The sequence below is a fragment of the Cupressus sempervirens genome, chromosome 1 (assembly GCF_028749045.1).
Source record: "Cupressus sempervirens isolate cs-2001-9-10 chromosome 1, ASM2874904v1, whole genome shotgun sequence".
NCBI lineage: Eukaryota > Viridiplantae > Streptophyta > Pinopsida > Cupressales > Cupressaceae > Cupressus > Cupressus sempervirens.
Genome location: NC_143118.1, coordinates 701,619,920 through 701,645,403, shown reverse-complemented (window position 1 = coordinate 701,645,403; position 25,484 = coordinate 701,619,920). Strand labels below are relative to the sequence as shown.

Here is a 25,484-nt window from a genome sequence, read left to right as displayed (position 1 = left end):
ACCTTTCTTCTCTTTTACCACCACTATTATTCCTAGAATAACCAGTATAGCTACCTCTGGTGTAATTACCTCTCTTACTAGCAAATTCTTTTTTCCATTTGGTCTTCCCCTTATCTTGTATCGCAATGTCAAATCTACTACTTTCTCCATAGATTCTACCTTGGCTTCTTTGGAATCTGCCACCCCTTCCTCTTTGTCTTTGATCATGTTTCTTTGCCAACCATTCTTCAGCCTTCAAGGAATACTGATATGCTTCTTCCACACTATCCATCTTAACATAGCGAATCTCATCTTAAATTGATGTCCTTAAGCCATTCAGGTTTCTAGCCACCTTCACAACTACACTGTCCACATGTCCAAATCTGATATTCATTTTGTTGAATTCCTCAACGTATTCTTTCACAGTCATGTCCTTTGTCTCTCAAATTTTGCATTCTGCTCAAGAGATTAACCTGGTAATCTGCAAGAAGGAACTTCTTCTTCATCTTGCCAATCATATTTTCCAATCTCTTGATCCTTTCTTTTCTTCTTTTCTGTCTTTCAATTTGCAAATGATCCCACCAAAGTGAAGAATGACCCTTCAACTTGGAGATTGCTATCCTAACCTTCTTATTATCAAGAGTTCTTTCATACTCAAAGAACCTATCCATCTCAAAGATCCAATCCAAGACAGTATTAGTCTCAAGTCTTTCATCATAGCAAGCAACTTCAACAGCAAGTTTGGAGTTTGCCCTAGACAAAACTCTTAGAAGCCTTTCCTCATCTTGTTCTACCTCAAGTTCACGATTAGGATTAGGTACCGCTTCTTCGTCATCACTAAAATCCTCAAGATGTACACCTCTTCTCTCGGTTGTCTCGGCAGCTTCAAGTCTCGCTGCAATCTGCCTCATCCATTATAGTACTAAGAATAATAATTTGCCTCTTCAATAGAGGAAGCCACAAACTGCAAATGGGACAAAATAAATGACTGAACAAACAAGGTCTCTATAAAAAGATCGGACATTACAGATCTAGACATATACAAAAACACAATTCAACTTTATCCAATGTGACATTGATACCACACTTAGAAAAGAAGGCCTATACAAACTAGACACATTTAGATACAACATTGGAGATTGCTTAATTTCACTCCTTCGAATTCTTACTAAACAAGAGATACACATCAACCGAGTTATGCAAAGGAACTATTGCTTACTTTGTGGCATGTCTAGTGTTGGTTCCCAAAACCGCAAATTGGAATCCTGTAGGTCTTGCCAACTCGACGCTAGGATATCCAACCGGTTATGGTCAACTTGACGAGATTGATAGATGCGATCCAAATCCTCTGTACTTTTGGCTCTGCAAGGCCAAGGCAAGTGCACCTAATCCTGAACTAATCACTCGAATCCAAGATCCTTGTAGTAGATTGGTTAGAACACGAATATAATGAAAGCTTCCGAAATGGAGAGAATTATAGAAAGCTTTTAACTTGCAAATTATGAACTGAGAATGATAAATGAATATATGAATGTTTTTAAAATAAGAAGCACGGATTGATGCAACAAATGAATATATTAATTCTTCAAAGGAAAGAAATGAAACAATTGCCAACATATGGATTATGAATCAAGAGTGATATAAAGACCAATGCTTAATTAAATGGGCAAATAGAGTCAATATTATAAGTTGAAACATACAGGCAAAAGCCTACAACGCAACGGTAACTTGCGAGCCTCTCATGTGGGAGGTCTTGGGTTTGAATCTACCTTCACTTCACATATAATAATAATTAATTCTAAAAAATAATAATAATTAATCTAGGCTTCGACTGTCTATCGATCAAAATAATAATACTAAGTTGAAACATATAACTTTATAAAGTTTAATGTAGTTAGACTATAAACAAACTAATAATCCAGACGCAACGAATCAATTATACGGATACAATTTTAAATTAGTCTAGAATGTGTTTTAACTCCTTTGATATGGAGACAAAACAGACATAGATTTGGAAACAATTAAATATTTCTCAATATCTATGATTATCAAGTTTAAAATGCAATAATAACCCAGTCCACTTATCCGAATTTTAAAATGTTTATAAAAATTAATAAAAATATTTATGAAGGACGCAACTTAATAATATTTTAAATTCTAATGCAAATAAATAAAATAGATATGATTATAGATTATGCCGAAATTAAAAATTGCACCAGAGACACTCCTTATGGATGATCCATCCAATGCAATTCAATTCCAAGATCGCATATAAAAATTTAATTCAAAGATCCAATACCCACAGGCTTAGTTCAAAATTTCATTTCTTTACCAATGGAAGACTAAAACATATTAAAGAGCATATAGTATGCACCAAAAATTTAGGGAGTAATATGAATTATGTTTTGCATCGTATATTTATAAGAGGATGAGGGGTGTCGGTTGCTTTTTTAAGCACCGCACCTCTTCCTAACAAATAACCAATCAAAAATTTTAATATATTCATGATATCCCTTTAATATGGTCGAAGACTTTATTAACTGTTGAGCCCTTTAGCTTTTATTAAATCTGGAACATCTCCATACGAGTTTGCAGTATGCTATTGGGCAATCATTTTCATTGTGTCTTTTGTTTTCTGGCTTTACACAACATTTTTTCATGCTCAATTGTGTTTATTGGATGTCGCCTCATCTTTATAAACTCTCATCGCTGCTTTACTTGGAAACTCCTCCATCGTGTGCCTCATCAATCAGTGCCTTCACGAATATCTTTATCCTTGTACATCTTCATCGTTGTGATGGCTTGGTTCGAACTCTGTGCCTCCATGGTGATTCTTTATCCTACAACAACAAGCATTAGATACCAACGATTAAACAACGCTGATAATAGACAAAAGTCCTTTGCTTTGGCGGTTCTAGAAGATATAGCCGCATAGTTCTCCATTACCGTGGATGAGAGACAACTCATGAATTGTGTGAAATACCAATTTCTTCAACACAAACATTTTCCGGCATATGTAACCTTCGAAGGCCTCCAACCACCGTGCAACTCTGGACACTGGGTTATTCGGGAGCATGGCTTCAAGACATACCAAATGCAATGGTGAAGAAAAGACCAAACCTTACCTCTATGACGCTTTCCCTAATTCAGAAAATCATTTATGTATTTTGAGTACATCTATTTAATAATCCAAAACTGCTATGAATGTGGTTATTGAGCCAATCTTCATGGACCCAAACAGCAGCATCTTGCATTTGACGGGAAGGAACAAACTCATGGCTGGATGAAAAATATTGTGCCAAGTATGAATAGCGTCCTTCCCTTTTGAACTGTCATTTATGAGAGCATCCAACCCATTACCTCCACATCAATAGGCAACAAGGTGAGGAAGCTGCAAGAATCAAAAAATAGAACATCACTGTAGATGCCTATGATATATTAATATAACCCTCCAGAAATAGAAAGGCTTCAACATCCTAGAGATGTAACTTGGTTGAACTAAGACAGTGCAAGAAATTCTAGAAGGCAATAATCTCCCCACTGATGCCTCTGGTAACTGATCATCCAAACCTTTCAAAAATCCGTTCAGAATATCTCGCATTGAAGAATATTCAAGGTTTAGTAAATATAAGTTCTGAGTCATACAAACTTCCAAACTTTCCCATCATTATATTTATTATTCTTCTCCCAGCAAACTTTTGTCTTGTCCTGATTTTATATCTGCTATGTCATGTTCATTTCTAGATAACTCCATTCCATACTATATTGATCATATGTAGATGCATCTCTATTGGCATACAGCAATGTGCGTGAGGCAAATATTTGTGAAGAAATATACTCACACAAATGGAGACTCTGATTTTGTAAATCAGGGTTCCATCATCTAGAAAGACACAAAATAGAAGCAATTGAATCATACAACTTGAATTGGACTCCCACACACTATACGAGTTGCATGGAGTAACAAGTGCAAAAACATATTTACAAAGAATGCAATTGTCTACAGACCCAAGAACAAGCAATAATGAAATAGGCTTATGGGGAGATATTTTTTACATTCGTTGGTTATCAAAGTGGTTAAACATACAAATATCTATTTGGTTGTTAACAACAAGAAAGAAATACTTGCACTTCAATGAATCATTGGACACAAAGGCATACTTGCTATTGTTTCATGATACTAATCCACTCTATGGGTACTTTGAGCCGCTCTTGCTTTGAAGTGATATTTGGAGAAAACCAACAAGAAGGAAATTCAAACACACTTAATAATACATCAAACCATAAGCAACTAATGCAAAAGGGCAACATAGAAACATGTAGGGACAAGAAAACCAACGTACACCAAAGAACATTGCTTCGCAGCATCAAAGACAAATTAGAAGCAATAGTAAAAATGTCATCAAATCCTCAAATCATTGCCAAAAAAAGCAATGTGTATCCCAAAAAAGGAAATGAATGTTATCCCCAATACAAATCTTCCAGAAGAAAGTTCAAGACACACCAAGATGTAGATGCACTATTTGCCAAATGCTATATTTCCAAAAAGACATTAGAACATTTTGTAATGAACAAAAACAACAGTATCTTACACTAGTTAAATCGCCTAGCAATACATTTCGAGTTCAATATGTCCAACATGCAACAATGCATTAAAAGATCACACTCTTCCTAAGTATGCTAGTCCGCATAATATCAGAATCAATAGTGCTTTGCAACATGTGCAAGATCTAACACAACCAGAAGAGCACCTAGTCTCACTTTGAATTGCTTTGGCACAAATATGGGAACTAAGTCACAAGAGATCCCAAATGCGCCTAACAGGCTCGATCATTAATGTTCCTGTTGATACAACCATTGTACAAACAGCTTTTCTTGTTCCAATTAGTAACACAACAACAATTGTAATTTCTCTAAAACGATGCCTTGAATATAGAAATGCCTTCCAGAAAGGCATCTTACGCCTAATTGTTATCATGAAAGCTCTTCAAGAATTAACAAAAACAACATTATACAAGATGCAAAATGTGCAGCTCAATGAAAATTGGAGACAAGCTCTTCAAATCAATGATGCAAATGATAAGCAACATGAACTCCTAATAAATGACAATGAATCAAATAGTGAAATTGAAAAAGAACCATGTGAAACCTTGATACATGAGTTCACTGAAACCATAAAACATACATAAAATGCAGGGCAAATTAATTGAAATTGCACCTACTCAAAACCAATGCCCTATTGGAATATTTCAAGACAGTTACGCAGAAGAGATGAATTTCCCAACACTATTCTTTGGTTGCCCAAATGACAGTGATATTATTAACTTTAGCTATCAAAAAATAACACAATGAGAATTATCTCATTCAAAAAGGTAATTCGCATATCATACAACAAACCTTTTCTTCAAAACAATAAAAATACTCATTCAACAAGCATTATCCAATGTGGATAAGAATTCAAAAAGGGCAACTTAAAGGAAGAAAGTTATTCGCAAAAGATGTCAAATACAAACCAAACCTCAAGAAATTACTAAAATCAGATATTGGGTATGTTGACTTCAAAAAAATCCGAATATCTCCAAACTACATACAACAGTTCAAAAAGAACGTATTTGCAATGATACGACAATTAGGCCCACCAACATTCTTTCTCACCTTTACTAGTGCTGAACAAAACTGGCAGCTCTTACAAACACATTGAGAGACCTACATAACTCTCACCTTTACACAACAAAAGAACAATCAACTCCTCAACACGTATGTCAACCAACTAATCAAGAGAGAACCAATAACTTGTGCACGATATTGCAGTCATAGAATAAATGCACTCAAGAGACCGATCTCCACAAATCACTCTTTCTTTGGGAAAGTTTTAGACTATTTCTTGGTGACTGAATTTTAAAACTGTGGAAACGAACAAGACCATTTCCTCATCTGGACTGACAATGCTCCAATCTATGGAAGACAAACAAACACAAACATTATAGAATTTGTAGATAGGTACATTACATGCACAATAAATCATTTAGAACCAGATATAGCTATAATGCATACGCACCACCATACAAAACAATGTAGGAAAACTAGAAATGCACATTGTAGATACGATTTCCCAATCCCACCAATTAAGAATACTACAATACTTGAACCATTACAGGATGCAACAGAAACGATACATTCAATTGCTAAAACCATTCTTACCAAAATTCAGAAAGCAACTTACAATAACACATTTACATTCAAAAATTTCATAAATGAAGTCAGAATAAATGAAGATTGACTACATAATGGCCTTAAGATCTACAATTAATAGGCCTACACTTTCCCTCAAAAGAAAACCTTCGGACATATGGAACAACGGTTTCAAAGAAAATCCCACATATCTGGAATGCAAATACAAATGCACAATATGTCCTTAATGCATATGTTGTAGCAATGTAGCGTATCTCGTACATGGCAAAAGTTGACAAGTCAATAACAAATGCATTCAAGAGAATTCGTAAGGAGCACCAACAAGACAATATAGATGCAATCAAAATGATATCAAAACTAGGAAATGTTTTTCTAAACCTGCAACAAATGTCATCTCAACAAGCAGCTCACCTTGCTCTATTGCTTCCACTAAATTACAGCTCCCGAAAATGCATTTTCATTGATACTAGATCTAACAATGACCACACGTTCATACTAAAACCTACAAAAGACTTGAACGAAGAAATCGAAAAAGTCTCAAAATGTAATGTGTAAATCCCTAATCGATTACTATTTAAAGCGCCCTCAATCTATTTTAGATATCTACCTAGTCGAATTTGTCTCCAATTATAAAAAAGATGAAATTAAGCTATAGCCAAAAACCAAACTAAAAGTAATCTGTATTATCAACTTCAATGCATTTTCACATAGAAAATCATTGTAGAGAGCAATTACTTTTGTACATGCCATTCATTGTAAGTGAAGAAAGCCTCAAACAAAACTTCACCACATGGCAAGACGCCTATGCCCACAACAAAAAAATATTCAAATCAATCGCGCAAAATTTTGTTACAACACAAACATAGCATGGGATGACATTAATGAAGCTAATGATGAAATAAACAATGATGATCAATACATTGAAAACACATGGGCAGTAATTAAAAAAACAAAGCAAGAAAATGAATATGGCATACCACAAGATATCCAAGCCAAATTCAACAAAACAATCAACAATAGACCTCTAAAAGCCTTTGAAGTCACACGACACCCACAAATTACGTAACGACTATTATAGACTAAGAAGATTATTAAATAGAGAACAACAAGCAATCTTTCAAGACAATCATTAAAACGTTAAAAAAATTAAAAATAATCCAATACATTTGTTCTAAATAGGAAGCGCTGGAACTGGAAAAACATTCACTACAACAACTATTTACCAAGCTCTCATTCGCCTATATAGCAATAGCATTGACAATGACCTTGACAAACCCAAAGGCATAATGGCCACATATACAGGAAAAGCAGCATACAACATTGGTGGAACAACATTACATTCAGCATTACACATACCTTCTAATAAATTAGAATTCATTCCATTAAACACCGAGACACTAGATACAATGTCCAAAACCTATAGCGAACTACATGTACTACTAATCAATGAAGTTCCATTAGTAGGCTCCACTCTCTTGCGATAAATAGACAAAAGACTACAAGATATTATGCAATTACCCACTTCGTACTTTGGAAATATTGACACAATTTTCAGCGGCAACCTGTACCAAGCCTTCCTAGTGTTGGACTTTGATGTCTTCAACAACAAACCTAGTTCAACAAAATTAATGCTCTACAATTTTTGGACAGAAAATGTTAGGTGTTACTCACTAACTACAACAATGCGACAGAAGGATGAGCAATTCATAGCCACACTCAATAGAATACATGTAAGACCACAAATGAGTAATGACATACAATACCTCAACCAAACTTGCTTGCAACTTGTTGGTTCCCAAAACCGCAGATTGGAATCCTATGAGCCTTGCCTGCCCGATGCTAGGATATCCAACTGGTAGTGGCCAACTTGATGGGACTAATCGATGCAATCCAAATCCCCTGCACTTTTGGCTCTGCAAAACCAAGATGGGTATACCTGATCCTGGACAAAACACTTAGATCCAAGACGCTTATAGTAGATTGATTAGAATGCAAGTGTATTGAAAGTTTCCCAGAGGGCAAGGATTATAGAAAACCTCAAACTTGCAAATTATGAATTAAAAAATAAAAGTAAATCACTGTATAAATGTGATAATTTTTTAAATAAAGAATGAATGCAACAAATGAATATATTAATTCCTCAAAGGAAAGAAATGAAACAGTTGCCAACATATGGATTATGAATCAAGAGTAAAAGACCAGTGCTTAATTAAATGGGTAATCAAAGTCAATATTATTAGTTGAAACGTACAACTTTATAAAATTCAATATATTTAAACTATAAACAATTAAATAATTCAGATGCGACGGATCAATTATACAAATGCAATTTTAAACTAGTCTAGGATGCACTTTAACTCCTGTGATATGGAGACAAACTACACATAGAAAATAATTAAATATTTCACAATATTTATGTTTATCAAATTTAAAATGCAATAATGACCTAGTCCACTTATCCAAATATTAAAATATTTATAGAATTTAAAAAATAATTATAAAGGACACAACTTAATAATATTTTAAACCCTAATCAAATAAATAAAATAGATATGCTTACAGATTATGCCAGAATAGAAATTGTACATAGAGACACTCCTTACAGATGATCTATCCAATGCATTTTGATTCCAGAATCAAATAAAATTCACCCAATAATACAAATCCACGAGCTTTGTTCACTTGCTCATTTCTTCACCAATGAAAGAATATAATAAATCAAAGTATGCATAGAATATGTAAAACTTTGTTGTTTTACATTATATATTTATACACAAGTAAGGGGTGTCAGTTGTTTTTCCAAACACCGCACCTATTCAATACACCTAGTATCATTTTAACGACTACAACCGTATGAGTTATTTAATATTTGTAATTATTTTAGAACAAACAATAACTCTATGGATTAAACAAAAGGGTTAATTGAGTAATCCGGTGACTGGAAACTATTCTGAAAACTGTCATAAGTGAACTCTTCACACATGGACAACGCCCTCTTCTCACAAAGTGGCAAATGGAAATAAGTACAAGCCCCTCGTCATCCACTTCGATATGATAGCTCTTTTGTTCACAACTTCAAATCATGCAATGTATGGGAGGAAACAGTGTAGCCAGATGTGCCTTAGACACACGAGAGAAATGGTAATTTTGAATTGGTCTTGTGTCACCCTACTAACATTCAAGTCCTTCCACTATTTAGATACCTTCCCGTCTTCATTTGCGTGGCACCTAAGAATTAGTTTCATCATTTGCTCCAAGAGAAGGATTATCAAAACATTCGTAGGGGCCTTAGTACTCAGCAATCATTACAAGAGCATTCTTTTACAAAGCTTGGAGGATCGAAATACTCCAGATGTCCATTCATACCGCAGGGTATATGGCAATGAACCACTTGCTAATGAACAAGGAACTTCCTCTGTGAATCCAAATTGAACACGCCTAACATTCCATAGTAAAGCGTGGTTTCCTTTCATTATCGGGGTATTCCTCAAATCTCCCTTTACATCCACGATTGAAGCCTTCACAATATCAAGGAGATACAATGACTATTCCACCATTCTTTCACATGTGTCACTGTAGCAAAATCAAAGAGAAAGTTGGATATCAATAATCACCAAAGTTTTAGATACACGGCTGAGGATCAATCATTTAGATCCCTTTTGGCTCTTCCTAGGTAAAGATTTGACTTGCTTGTACCCCTGGACCATACGCTCTTAGTTTCTTGAAAAACACGTGCTTCAAATAGTTTTTTCCATCTGTTATTCTAATCTGAGGATATGCCTCAGTGTCATTCTTTTTCTTTTAAAAGAGCTTTTTGATTCAACCCTTTGCACATTAGTGGAAATGATTGATAGTATAGGATGTAGATATTACAACTGGTATTGCTAAAATCACAAGTATGGGTAGCACTCTTCAAAAGAGCGCATTGGTTGCTCCATTGAAAAAATGATGAGCATCTGAAGTATATCTTTGATGTTATTCACTCGAAAGATTTCCATCTTGCACTTCGAAATATCTACAAATCATTAAACTCTTCCTTCATTGAATTAGTATCCTGCCTTCAAATTATTTCCTAAAATGAGAGAAATAGCTCTATATCTCTAATCATCATAAATGTGTTAGAATATCATTTCAACCAAAAGGATAATAAAATCTGCTAAGATTGGGCTTTAGTTTTCCAGCAAGGACCTCGAATGCAATAGACTTCCCAATATCAATTGCCCAAACAAGTCCTAACACTTGTCTTGTTCATGGTACAGACAACCTGTGAAGCTTGAATGTGTTTGGTTCACATTAATATATTGTATCTTCATATAGATCTCTTGGGAGGTTCATGTTCTAAGTAACTTCAAATGGGCGTTTCTTAGATATATACTATGACCCATGCCTAAATCCTCTGACATATGGGCTATCTTTAGAGGCAGATGAAACTTCTGAACAAAGCTCTCTGAATTCCATAACTCCTATTGTACAGTTACAACTTTCATTTGTGCAAAATGGAGTATCAAAATTTTAGGCTCCATCACAACCACCACTACTCGATCCTACATTTCCATACTTGTTCTTCAGGAGGAAGGACGTTGACGCACATACCAAAACTAAGTTATTCATAATAAACTAGCTCAACACTATAGAACACTAATTGAAAAACATTGGGTTCTCATACTTCAATTACAAGGCCCATTCCAAAAATACTAACAAATAGACAAATAAAAATTAGAAAACAATTTCCCATACAAATTGCATGTGCTCGAACAATACATTGATCTCAAGGACTAACATTGCATGGGCTCGCATTTGATCCAACTAGAATCACACAACATGGTTTAACATATACTACACACTCACGAACAAGGACAATTGAATCACTATTTCTATTAAAACCTTTGCAATCAAAACATTTCAAAGTCAAACAAAATATCCCCCATGAAATGTCCCGCCTTCAATCACATGCACAATGGCAACTTGAGAATCTAAAAACTTGCTCATTGCAAACATCAAACATATTATTGTGCACATTGAATTCTCGAAGCTTGAAAACCCATACAAATGATATTAAGAATGATTATGACCTTATGTCATGTGATATCTTGTCCTTTCAAGAAGCTCACCTACCTCCATCACACACAAATATCCTCAAGCAATACAAAAGTCACACATTGTATCATATACACGGCATAACAACATTTACATCCAACAATCTACTAGTCTTAAATAGAAGAGAACATACAGCACAAAAAACAAAAGCTATCATGTTGACACTTCGTCACTACAACACTAAACTCGATATTTGTAATGTCTACGTGCAACCTAATGCTCCCATTGCAAAAATCATGGCCATTATGTCTGAAATAGTTACGCATCCACTTGCAAAGAAACATATTTTTATTGTAGGTGACTTCAACTTGGAAATGTGTAAAGAGAACACAATGACTAAAAGACTCATTAAACACATGCAACAATACAACACACATTTAGTCCTAAACAGAACTCATGCTGTCAACAGACCACTGATTGACCATGTATGGACAAATTCAACAACAACTATATGTTTTGCATCTAATTTGAAGCGTATTGGACAGACCACCTTGCAACTATGATAAATATTCATTATATAACATGATATTTCATTGCACCAATGTATATAATGATTCCAAACTACCTTGTGCTGTTATTGTGGATACATTCAGTCAAATTTTCCTTTACAACAGTGACAATGAATACAACAGATGCAGTAGATGGGGCAGATAAATAAGGGCGAAATGAACCTGAAAGGTAACAACAAAATCTGCTCTCATCCTTTACATAACCTTGTATACCAATCAGCTGAATATGATCTCTTACCATGTCTAATAGAGGAAAACCAGAAGATCTGGCATATATAAAACAGCCAAAAGAGCCTAAAAGGTAATTAAATAACTTGCTCTTATACTTCAAATAATCTTAGAGATCACCGAGCTCAACACAAAATTTTCCCACTTGTAACAGGCAAAAGCTGAATAGTGGAACCTCTATAACAATAGAAGATTTAAACGCCAGAAAGGCAAGGACACCTTTTACAGGCAACGTGTTAATCATCTATAAAGTGATGCTTGACCAAGGAACAGGATCACGTGAAGTCTTGCGTGCTGACTTAACAGATTCTAAAGGAGAGATGTCCATAAGGCTTACTATTGGTAGCAATCTCTTACGCAACTTTGAGGACAAAATCATTTCAAGAAGTGAAATAGCAATAACAGGATTCCAAGTTTCTCCAAAAAGAAAATATGATCGTGGAGATTCAGATTGCATTTTAATGTTGAAAGAATCCAGCACAGTTGAAACAATCAGGCCACTCCCAATTGCATATAAGTTCAATTCCAGCCACAACAATAAAACATTTGCTAATGAGTACAAGTGAATACCCAAATGGATCAATAGCCACAATAGTTGTAGCAGCAAACAAAAAAGGGAATCAACACATACTTGAGATCAAGGATGGTCATACTGATATGGATAAAGCGCCGGTATACTCCTAAACTCTGCTACTCATTTACCATTCTATTTTCAAATTTTACTCATGACTCGTAAAATAGTCTTCAATAAACAGTTCTACATGCAAGCCAAATTCACCCTACTTTATTCCCAAATGGAAGAACAGTCGCAAAAAAATGAGAATCCAATCTTGCTCTTTAGAAACATTGCTAAAAAGCAAGACCACAAACACGCTCTTTGCGCAAGTTTGTTAGTGGACTCAACGACAACAGGACACTACAAAGACTCTATTCATTGTTGCACACGACAATTGAGGCAACTTTAAATAACATCATTTACTCTTTATTTCATTAGCTTCATTCTTGCTTTCCACTAACATTCTTTTGCTTCATACAGGTTGCTGGAATCTTCAGTCCCACAAATGCATATTCAAATCCATTATGTGCATTTTGTCCCAAATGCAATTACAGATTTGACAAATATGGCACACTGGATGGAAACAAAGCCCATTATATCGAATGCAACGAACAAGTCAACTACAAATACTCATTGCATATCAAAGCACTAATAACAAAAGACAACAATCAAACCATCCAATGTTTAGCAGAAAAAAATATTGCTAAACAAATTTGGCCTTCTTTTAGAAACATGACTTATGAAGACTACGTCAACGACAAATCAGCAGTCATATTTATGCTACGAGATTTCACAATCAGAGGCAAGTTCACCAGCAATCAAAACACCGTGATAGCACATCTTATAGCAATTGAAAATTAGCTACCACAATCTTCTCATAAAGGTACATATACTAGTACTCTTTTATCTCACAAAATTTCACATCATGTTTTAATATGCTATTTTAATGCTCTTGCCTGAACCATGTTGTTGTGCAGGCCGTCACAGTCAAAGCTACCAAAACAACAAGGATACACACCAGCCATCTGTTTTCTACAAATCGGCTCCAAAAATTTTGGGTCTCAAATAGCACTCGATGATTACATATGTCACTAACTAATATGGCTCAATATGCTACAAACAGCTGTTCTATACTAAATTATTCATCTTCATGACTACATATATTACTTATACTGTTATTGCTCTTTTGAACAAATATACTACCTATATGCTATTTTGAACATCTTACATACGACGCCTATGAAAAACAATTCAATTTATTTGCTTGCAATATCTTCCACATCCTTTAAAGAATTATCAGTTTTCAAGATTATTGTGTTAACTGCTTAGTTCTGTCAAAAACATATAACATCAATGTTATCTTCAACATATATACTATTAATGCTTTGGACAACAACTGTGCTTAATTTATACAATGTTTCTAAGTATATTCAAGCTATTGTACAGCAGATTCATAGCCAGAATTGTTATATAATTATGATGCTAATTTGCATGGCGACAATCTTGTGATTAAAGCATTGAAACTTATGTAATTACATGAAAATGATATGAATTTTCTTGGATTTCCAATGACTATGACAACTAATGTCTTCATACTCTCAAGGATGGTATTACTTATGTTCATGAATATAATTAGTGCCAATGTAATGATCGAGTCCTTGATTAAAGTGTTCATCACTTCCATTGTGCTCCAACTAGCAACTCCGGACTAATAAGCAAGCCACAAAAAAGTCCATGTCTTCAAGACTACAACAAGAGAAGTAACAGATGCCAAGCAGAAGGGTCCCCAGTGAAAGGTCTACTCATAAAATTCCAAGGACCTGCTTACTGAAATTCATAGGTAAATAAAGTTTCTTCTCTCACACTCTACTGTATCTATACCATAATCTATTTAAACTTTATTTGCAAATACAACTCGATAGCCATTTCTGGTTTGATTAAAGAATATTGCATTTCCTTTTTCTATATATATTTCAATTTAACTTGAACATATCAATCTATTGCACAACTCAAAAAATGCAACAACATCAAATAGGCCCAACTGCAAGCAAATTCAGGTACTCCTTCACTATTATTATTATTTGAAAATGATTATTGTGATGAGCCCTGCTGGCTCTCAACTCAAACTCCAGTAAACTCTTAAGTCTTATTGTGTTATTTTAGTTTTTTAGAAAAAAGTTCATAGACAGAAGAGAAGGGGCGCAGCATATAAAAGCTTATAAACTGAAATACAGAGCAATTTCCTACAGAATGAAAATGTAGAAGACGTTATTTTATTGGAACAATGAGATCATGAATGATAAACATACTAGAATGTTTCCAATTTTTTTATTTAAAACAGTAGGCCAACTCGCCTGCCAAGAATGCTGAAAACTAACAGTAAATGACGCCTGGCCTCCAGATTTAGGTTCTCCTGCCTCGAAACTGGATACAAGTCTCTGAAAATACTAGACGCCAAGGATGGAAGTCAAAAGGGAACCAAAAGGAAAGCATTTCAACCAAACCCTTCACACGCCTCTATAGAATGCACAATTCTTGCTGCAAGTCGTACAGCCAAGAAGAAGAATGAGTAATAACCTTGCTGGATGCCACTGATCTGAAGAAGAAGGCGCCACAAGGAATAAACCCCTTTCTTATTGCAATCAACAGTAATACTCTGTCTGAATCATGTAGAACCTTTGAATGAAGCTCTCAACTGCACTGATTCGATTGATCTTTCACAATCTCAAGAGTGCTCAACACTGAAGTGGTATCATTCTCCAATGAACCAAAAAAAAAAGGCTCAAAACCCTATCACAGGAGAGGCATAGGAAGAAGCCAAAGGCAAAGTTAAAATATTCAAAAATGAATTTCTCATTGCCCAAAATGCCCATATATGCCAAAAAGGCACGACTTCCAAGAAAGATATGCCACTTTTGATATTTAAATCTTTTAAATTATAATTTAAGTCACTTTCAATAGTTTTTGACTTAAATAAAGTGATCACACTTTATTAATTTAAGTGATTAAATATTAAATCACTTTTAGAGAATATAAGTGATTTAAAAAGTATAAAGTCAATTTGACTTTATACTAAACTATTAAGTTAATAAATAACTTAAATCACTCAAATAGGCATAACTTCCACAAATCTTCATAGAATCCCGTGCTGTCAAAAGCTGTCGACTCCTAATCTACTAATGCATGTTGTGAACCAACACTGGGCTCTGAACACGAGAACGATCCAACTCTCCAGAAAGTACCATTGACCCTCTAACCAATCCAGCTAGCCCACAAGGGTCCACTAAAAGGGCTAACACATTGTTCCCTAAAACTGACTAGAGCAGTGACATCACAGTCCGCCCTCCTTGAATTTGCTTGTCCACAAGCAAACTCAAAGCTGGATGCTAAAGAATATTGTCACTCTTCCAAGTAGCATCCTTTGCCAGTAGATCTTTCCACTTTACCAAGTATTCCCTAATAACCCACCTCCGAAGATGTCACTCTTTGGAATCCAAAATGGCCTCAAGTATCAAAATCAAGTTCCCCTCATCATCCAGGGGTAGTAAATCAATAGGAGTCACCTGTGGTCCCAATGCCTTTTTGAGGCGCGACACATGGAACACATTGCGAACCTTACTATCCACTAGAAGATCTAACTCATAAGCCACTTCATCGACACGTCTGACAACCCTGAATGGTCCATAGTATCGTGGCTTAAGTTTCTCGGTGCCCTTCTTACGAAGAGTGGACTACCTATAAGACTAGAGCATCAAATATGCCAAATCATTGATCTTAAAAGATCTCTCCATTCGCCCCTAATCAGCATATCGTTTTTGCTAGTTTTGAGCTTTCTGAATATTCTCCCTAAGTGCTCTCATAATGTCCTGATTCTCCTGCAACAAATCACTAGCACTGGGTACCCTACTATCACTCAGCAATAAATCTAGAAAGCTCAGAGCATCATATCCATATAATGCTCAGTATGGTGTCATCTGAATATTCATGTGATGAGTGGTATTATAGCAATACTCACAAAGGTATAACCACTTCACCCATGCCTTCTGCTGTCCTGAACTATAATTCCTCAAGTATCCCTCCACCCATTTGTTGACCATCTCCGTCTGCCCATCTGTCTGTGGGTGGTAGCTAGTGCTCAGAGTGAGTTTTGTCCCCCAAAGTTTGAATAACTCCTGCCAGAAGTTACTCAAAAACCCGGTATCCCTGTCACTGACTATACTCCGAGGCAATCCATACAATCTGAATACCTCACGGAAAAACAAGTCCGCCACCAGAGTGGCTGTGTGTAGTAGTGATTGAGAAGAAATGTGCATACTTCGTCAACCGATCTACTACCACATAAATATTGTCTTTCCGTTGAGCTTTTGGCAAGCCTGTGATGAAGTCCATAGACAAGCATTCCCACTTCCTCTCAGGAATAGGAAGAGGCTGAAATAAACCTGCAGGGTATGTATGTTCTTGCTTGTTCTACTGACAAACAAGGCATTCCCTGACATACTAAAGAACAAATGATCTAAGACCCTTCCAAGAGAATCTCTCCCGTACCTACCTGTAGGTCTTAAAGTAACCAGGATGTCCTGCCATCAGTGAGTCACGAAATGATCTCAATATTGTGCCCCTCATCTCAGAACCTGGGACAATAAATATCCTCCCTTTGTAAATGATAAGATCATCCACAAGTGGGTATCTGTCGTCCTGTACTGTCCCATCCACTATGCTAGAAGCCCATGGATTCTTAGCATATTCTGCTACTATCATGTGTATTCAATCCTCTATAATCAGTGAAATGGAGCTCATGTGAGGACGGCAAGATAAAGCATCAGCAACCACATTCTGAGTGCCCTTGACATAGACAATGTCAAAATCATAGCACTGAAGTTTGTTGACCCATTTCTGTTGCCTTTCGTTCAAATCCCGTTGTCCAAGAAAATGTTTCAAACTATTGTGATCGGTTTTAACACTGAATTTACTACCAATCAAGTATTGCCTGAATTGGCCATGGCATGCATGATGGCCAACATTTCCTTATCATAGATACTGAAACTCCTTCAGGACCTCTGACCTTCCTGCTTTCAAAAGCTATAGGATGTCAATCCTGCATGATGAGTGCACCAATACCCTCACCACTGGCATCACAACTTAACTCAAATGGCCCAGCGAAATCCGGCAAAGCCAATACTGGACAAGTAGTCATAAGAAGTTTAGAACTTCTCAATGCATGCCCGTGCAAGAGGTGTCCACATAAAGGCTCCCTTCTTAGTCAAATCAGTTAATGGCGCAACATGTCGCGAGAATCCACTAACAAATCGACGATAGAAGGCACACAATCCTACAAACCCCCTAAGCTATGTCAACGTCTCAGGTGTAGGCCAATCGATGATAACTCAAATTTTTTTTAGATCCATGCTGACTGCCTCTACTGATAATGTGACCCAAATACAAAAGCTTAGCCATGCCCAAAGCACACTAGGACTTCTTAGCGTACAAGGACTCCCTGTCAAGTATACTCAATACCTCATCCAAGTGAACAATGTGTTCCTCCCATGATTTGTTGTAAACCAGGATGTCGTTGAAGAACACCAAAACAAATTTCCTCAAGAAAGGATGGAAAACCCTGTTCATAGTAGACTGAAATGAAGTTGGAGCATTGGTTAAGCCGAATGGCATAACCAAGAAATCATAGTGTCCACAGTGACACCTGAATGTGGTTTTCTCAATATCCTCCTCTCTGACCTTGATCTGATGGTAACCAGTCCTCAAATCAATCTTCGAGAAATAGCAAGCTCCATGAAGCTTGTCTATCAACTCATCTATCCGTGGAATAGGATACTTGTTCTTAATAGTCTTCCTATAAAGCATCCTGTAGTCAATACACATCCTAAGTGTACCATCCTTTTTCTTCACCAAAACAATTGATAAAGCAAAGGGTGACCTACTCGGCCTAATGCGCCCCGTAGCTAAAAGTTCCTTAATGGTTTTCTCAATCTCATCTTTTAAACGTTTGGGGTGTCGATAAGGAGTGATCATAATAGGTTTCGTGCCCTCATCCAGCTCAATGATGTGCTTAATACCTCTATCAGGAGGTCTACCTGGTGGAATAGCACTAAAAACCTTTGCATGTTTGATTCGGAGTTCCTGTACATCCGGATGGTAGGGAGAAGCTTGCTGCTCTAACTATGAAGGCATTAACTTGCACTCAGCAGCCCATTCTACCGTATCATGTTGAATCAAACGTTCCATTCTCCAGAGTGAAATTTCTTTTAGATTGTTGGCCTTGATGGCTTTAAGAACATGAATTGTGCCATCAATTTTGAATTACATCTCCATATCATGCAAATTAAGTGTGAACTCTCCTATAGCATGAAGTCATTTCATTCTGAGAACTATATCCGTTCCTTCCATGTTCACAACATAAAAACTGCCTTATACTCAAAATTGTTGAGTTTCAATGGTAAATCAAGAATCATCCTATCACAGGTGAGAGTGTGACCATCGGTAACCTTCACTCGAATGCCTTCAAATTGCTGAGTTTGAATTCCCCTTTTCTCCCCTAACCGTGAATCACTAAAGTTGTGGGTTGCACCTATGACCAAAAGAGATATGACTCTTTGACTTGCTAGAATCCCACGAAGCTTGAAAGAACCTTCTCTCTGCATGCTGGACATATGAGCTTCCTGTAGCTCACTTTCTACTTCAATTTCTACCTCATTTTTTGACTTTTCTTCATCTATGTCATAAATAGCAGCTTGCTGATCAGAAAAATCAGTCAACATCTCTCCCTCATAAAACCATTCCATGTGCCTGTGTTGCCCTTTAGGCTTGAGGGGGCAATCATGATTGAAGCCATATGGACCTTTACAGTAAAAACAGAGCTTCCTTATACGTAGGTCATTCATTGTGTCCCAATCTAATGGAGCTGCAAATCTTTTCTTTTGATCAGCATTATCAGCCTTCTTTGGATCAGATTTGTTCTCAGTGTAGGAGGAAGAAGGTTTGGTGCCAAATTGCTTACGAGGTGTAGTGAGCTCCATACTGCGAGTTTTCCTCATGGTCTCCTGTAAGGGAGGTGGATCTAATGCCTTTATCCAACCTTTCATGGGCTCAAAAATACCCTCAATAAACAATATGATCAGCCTTCTCTCTGAAATGCTTGTCACCATTATAGATAGTTTTTGGAACTCTCCAATGTACAATTCCAAGCTACACATTTGTTTTAACTGCGCTAGATCCCTAAAGAACAGTTCAAGATCACGTTTATCAAACCTCTCTACCAATCTATCAGTAAACTCTTGGTATGAGGTAATCTAGTCATGGTGAAGAATAGCCATGCCATGAATCCACCAGTCATGTCCCACGCCATCAAGGTGTAGGGCTGCAAATCTAACAGCATCTTCCTCGAGCATAGGACGTAGTGTCAGGATGTATCCGATTTACTCACCCAGGCACGTGTTGTAACTCTACCACTGCCATCATAGTTCACTAAGGTAAGCTTATCGATAGCTTGTCGTAGATCATTATGTTTGTATCTAGGCCCCCTGTCATTCCTGTTCTTGGTGTGCTCTCTTTTCTGACTCATAAAACGATCAAAGGTAAGATGATCCTTAACTCATGGAGGCATTGCATCCCAGTCATCATGCATAGCTAGGATGTTGCCAGCAAAGTTTGCTTCACCACCTTCTTCCACCTCTTCCTCCTCAACGTCATTTCTAACAAAAGTAGGGCGCGTGGCTCTCTCAAAGGTGCTTGCTGGAGCAATATGCCTGTGATGCTCTCCATGTATGCTACCTTCCTAATCTTGATCAATATTCAGCCTCCTCGGAATTGTCAAGTTTTGCACATTGGTGTTAAGTTGCTTTAGGATGTTTGCAACTTGTTCTTGACCAGCCACCATTCCTCTCAGTACTTCTCTAGCATCATGTCTTCGTCATTAAGATGAGCATCATCATTCCTTTCAGCCATATTATCAAAATCAAAATCCTCTTCCTGTTCATACAATGGAGGTGCCTGGAAAGGTGCAAAAGAATTTTGCTAATTTTTGGGACCCCTGAGTGTGTAGTGCCTGTCAAACCTGTTCTGGTGTGGCCACATAGAAATGTTTTTCCCACAAGCTGGCAGGATTAATAGGCTTTGATACCATTGTGATGAGCCCTGCTGGCTCTAAACTCAAACTCAAGTAAACTCTTAAGTCTTATTGTGTTATTTTAGTTTTTTAGAGAAAAGTTCATAGACAAAAGAGAAGGGGCGCAGCATATAAAAGCTGATAAACTGAAATACAGAGCAATTTCCTACAGAATGAAAATGCAGAAGACGTTATTTTATTGAAACAATGAGATCATTAATGATAAACATACCAGAATGTTTCCAATTTTTTTATTTAAAACAATAAGCTAGCTTGCCTGTTAAGAATGCTGAAAACTGATGGTAAAGGACACCTAGCCTCCAGATTTAGGTTCTACCTTAAAACTGGATAAAAGTCTCTAAAAATACTAGACGCCAAGGATGGAAGTCAAAAGGCAACCAAAAGGAAGGCATTTCAACCAAACCCTTCACACGCCTCTGTAGAATGCACAATTCCCACTACAAGTCGTACGGCCAAGAAGAAGAATGAGTAATAACCTTGCTAGATGCCACTAATCCGAAGAAGAAGCTACCACAAGGAAGAAACCCCTTTCTTATTGCAATCAATAGTAAACCTTTATATAATACTTTGTTTGAATCATGTAGAACCTCTAAATGAAGCTCTTAACTACATTGATTTGATTGATCTTTCACAATCTCAAGAGTGCTCAACACTGAAGAGGTATCATTCTCCAATGGACAAAAAAAAATGCTCAAAACCCTATCATAGGAGAAGCACAGGAAGAAGCCAAAGGCAAAGTCAAAATATTCAAAGATGAATTTCTCATTGCCCAAAATGCCCATATATGCCAAAAAAGGCACGACTTCCAAGAAAGACACGCCACTTTTGATATTTAAAGCTTTTAAATTATAAGTTAAGTCACTTTCAGTAGTTTTTGACTTAAATAAAGTGGGCGCACTTTATTAATTTAAGTGATTAAATATTAAATCACTTTTAGAGAATATATAAGTGATTTAAAAACTATAAAGTCAATTTGATTTTATAATAAAATATTAAGTTAATAAATACCTTAAATCACTCAAATAGGCATAACTTCCACAAATCTTCATAGAATCCTGTGTCGTCAGAAGTTGTCGACTCCTGAACTGCAAACACCTACTGTGAACCAACACTGGGCTTTGAACACGAGAACAATCCAACTCTCCAGAAAGTACCACTGACCCTCTAACCAATCCAGCTAGCCCATAAGGGTCCAATAAAAGGGCTAACCCGAGAACTGACTAGCGCAGTGACATCACAATTATGGTACGTTCTCATTCCTTTTGTGCAAATACCAATAACAACTCACTTTAACCATTGGCAAGAAAGCCTGAAAATATACTTTTGGTCTCTTCAGACTTTGTGAAGATTCGTGATTACAAGGTGATTGATCATTGAATGTAGCTCTTTTGATTGCTCTTGCTCGTATGGCTATTTCTTAAAATTGGCAGTACCCTATAATGATTACATGTGGGGATTCATAAAGTCCGCCAACATCTAAGTATATCTACAAATGAATACTTGAATGGCTGCCTTTAAATTCCACTGTTTCTACCATCTGAAAAGGAACATGTTCTAATTGACAATACTTTGGCTTCTCTTCTCTCTGTAGAAATGTTTAAAGAGTTCAGCACAAAACAATTTCATGCATTTGCCAAAGTCAAGGGAAATAAAGTTAATAGATTTTGGAGGTGCTGCATTTGAGGAAGAAAAGCACACAGATGTTATCTCAACCAGGTATTATTGAGTCCTGAAGTAATTTTGGGTAAGCATGGCTGGAAATAAAAAATTATACATTGAATATATGTAAATGAATGGCATTACAAACCCATGGTACTGTTATCAACTTCTATGATGGTAAGACCACAGGCCTTATGTTGATCATGGATAATTCTTAACAGATCTTGAATGGAACTACCCTTGTGATATTTGGAGCGTGGGATTCATACTTGTGGAACTTTGCTTGGTAATATAATACATTAAGAAGATTCTATACGCATGATAATTAAAAATCTGTCAGATTTATTGATATATATGGCACCCACTTTTGTGAATTTGTAGGGAGAGACATTGTTTCAGACATATGAAGACTTGGAACACCTTGCAATGATGGAGAGAGTGTTTGGACCTTTGCCTAGAAACATGATAAAGCAGGCAGAGTATGTTTCCTGATTTTTTCACGAGGACTATTACTTAACTTGGTTTTCTTGGTTGCCATCTGGTTATATATTTCTTCACATGCTGATTTTTATACTATGGTTGTACCAAACCAAGAGTATCAAACACTATCCTCTCAATAGTGGGACACATGCAAAATATTTTAAACATGGAAAACGATTAGATTAGCCAGAAAAAGCATCTTCTAGCAGAAACATTCGAGCAGTGACAGAGTTGTCAAGGTTAAAGGTATGCTTTTATTTTTCAATTAAACAAGTGTACCTGTAACAACATATTAAATTCTAGAAAAGATTATGACATAAGTTTTATGTGATAATGATATCATATTTGTGATGCTTGCTGCAGAATTTGATCTTGCCTCATGTAGATCACCCTTGCTGCAAGCTCTTCTAACATTTGAGCCCATGGAACGACTGACAGCTCACAAGGCTTTAAGACATCCTTTCTTCACTGGGGATTCTACAAAAATGGAAAATGTTGAATGTAATTTACAATGATCTAATGATCTAATGACAAAATTAGGAGTCATTCAATTGCCTGTGTGTGTCAGCTTAAAGACATTCAATTTACAATGTCTTGGTTGTAATTGTAAGTCTCATTTTGTAAATATGTATAATAGTAATACCATTCTTCAGAAGCAATGCTAGAGTTTGCTCCATTATAGGTTGCATGTACACGAGATATATTTGCTTGTGAACTTTAAAAAAAGGTTCCTCTACCGACCAAATGTTCTGATATCATGTTGATCTAAATAAGTCTTTTATTGTCTGGTAGCTCAGCTAGTTTTCAATCCTCCTAGCTTTGCAGGAATAGTGAGGAAAGTATATTGGTACCAATGTGCCGCTGAGCTCCAGAATGTAGAAAAGAGAACATATTAATGTCAAACACCTGGCCTTCAACCCATGCACAGAATTCTACCATGAGATCTTTTAGCGCACCATAATTTTCATGGGCTATTTTAGCAACAGATACTGGTGAATGTAACTTATAACATCAGTGTGAACTTTGCATAATTACGGGCTTTTAACTTGAGAGTTTTTTGTGGTGGAAATTTATTTTTAGACTACTCAGTACACTAATACATAAACTTCATAATCTACATAATTAATAAGAAGAGTTTGATATTTTAAAGCTTCAAAGCTGATAATCAAGTGATGTAAAAGTTGAGGGTATGTAACAAGGAAATGCCAGCAGACTGAGTTAAATTTTTATAATATAGAATTCAACAGGATGCACATAAACTATAGTACATTAATTCATTCTAGGTTTATTTGATATGTTCATCAGATTCATTTTCTATTTGTAGATTCCCCAGTGAATCCAAGATTTTCTCAAGCTAACGCTGTTCACACAAAAACAAACTGGTAAAACTTTTCCAGTCTATATTTTCCACACCAAAGGAAGGCTATTACTACTAGTCAGAATACTAGTTTTGATGTCTTTCAAAATATGCAAATATTTATAATGGCTGTAATATGCAATGAAATCGAAACGTAGGGCATTTGCAGATTGCATAAAAAAATTACGTGGCATATTTTCAGCAGATATATTTCATGTTATGGTAAATTTAGTTATCTTAGTAAGGTAAAATGGTTCATGTAATGTCCATTTTCTACTTACTCTTCACTCTTGACTATTTCTAAATTGCAATTTGTATTGGCCACCAATACGACAACTTCATACAATCTCCACGCGCTCAAAGCACCACCAGAGGGAGGAACTATAGCGCTTGCGCCCCCTGTTTAAATATGACAAACCAAAACCCAAACCCCTCTCCTTTCGCCTACTGCTTCAATCCATTCAGAGGCGGCGAAAATTTAAAGACAAGATTTTCCCTAGAGAGATCTTAGTTGCGAGTTAATATTATATTTATTTGGGTTAAACATTACTTATTTACTCCTTGTATCAAAACAAAAAAAGTTTTACCCAAATAAGTAGGAAACAATTAACATGTCTTGTGCCAAAAAAATGCATTGGCATGACTCTTACTACATGATTTTAATCTAATTCATAAATTGAATTTCCCTAAAGAATTGTAAATGTGATACAGTAAAATATATTACATTAATTTAACACTAATTATTAAAATTAAGACACTTCTATGCAACCTCTTTTTATATTCAATTTGTTACCACAAATATCTTAAGTAAATGAAATTAAATTTATATTTAATTAATGTAAAGTGTTCCATTCATATCATTTTCTTTTGCACATAAATTCATATAATTTATCATTTCTCGGACGCACATTATTTGGTACTTTGTTTTTATACATTTTAATTATGGTCATGTTTATTGAATTAGTTTTACATTCAATTCTTATGGTATTTATTGTTATAAATAATTGTATTTGTTTGACTTTAAGAAATATAAGTTGTGATGTGAATATCAGGATTTAACTGTGTGATTTTGAGTCAAACTCGATGACCCATGTTTCATGAGTAGTGATTCAACATGAATCCATCTCTCATGACAATATAAGTTGTTATTTTGTTTTATATTTTTAATAAATTTAATTTAGTTGAATGTATAGTTAGAAAATTATTGTAGAAAGTAAGAGAATTAATAATTAATAAATTATTTAAACATTTGAACTTTATGTTTATATATTTGTTTATAAGAGATTA

General features: G+C 35.8%; 1 protein-coding gene and 1 pseudogene across 2 annotated transcripts in view; one reads left to right on the top strand and one right to left on the bottom strand.

Annotated features, from left to right (window-relative positions):
- Window positions 1–24,699, bottom strand: part of GRX4 (glutaredoxin 4) — a 136,818-nt gene extending 112,119 nt beyond the window's left edge. For both annotated transcript variants that reach the window (XM_089787615.1, XM_089787621.1), the window contains exon 1: window positions 24,479–24,699. The gene's annotated coding sequence lies outside the window, so the exon portion shown is untranslated. The remainder of the gene's footprint in view (window positions 1–24,478) is intronic.
- Window positions 22,326–23,658, top strand: LOC149579881 (serine/threonine-protein kinase AFC1-like; annotated as a pseudogene).
- Window positions 24,700–25,484: the final 785 nt, after the last annotated feature.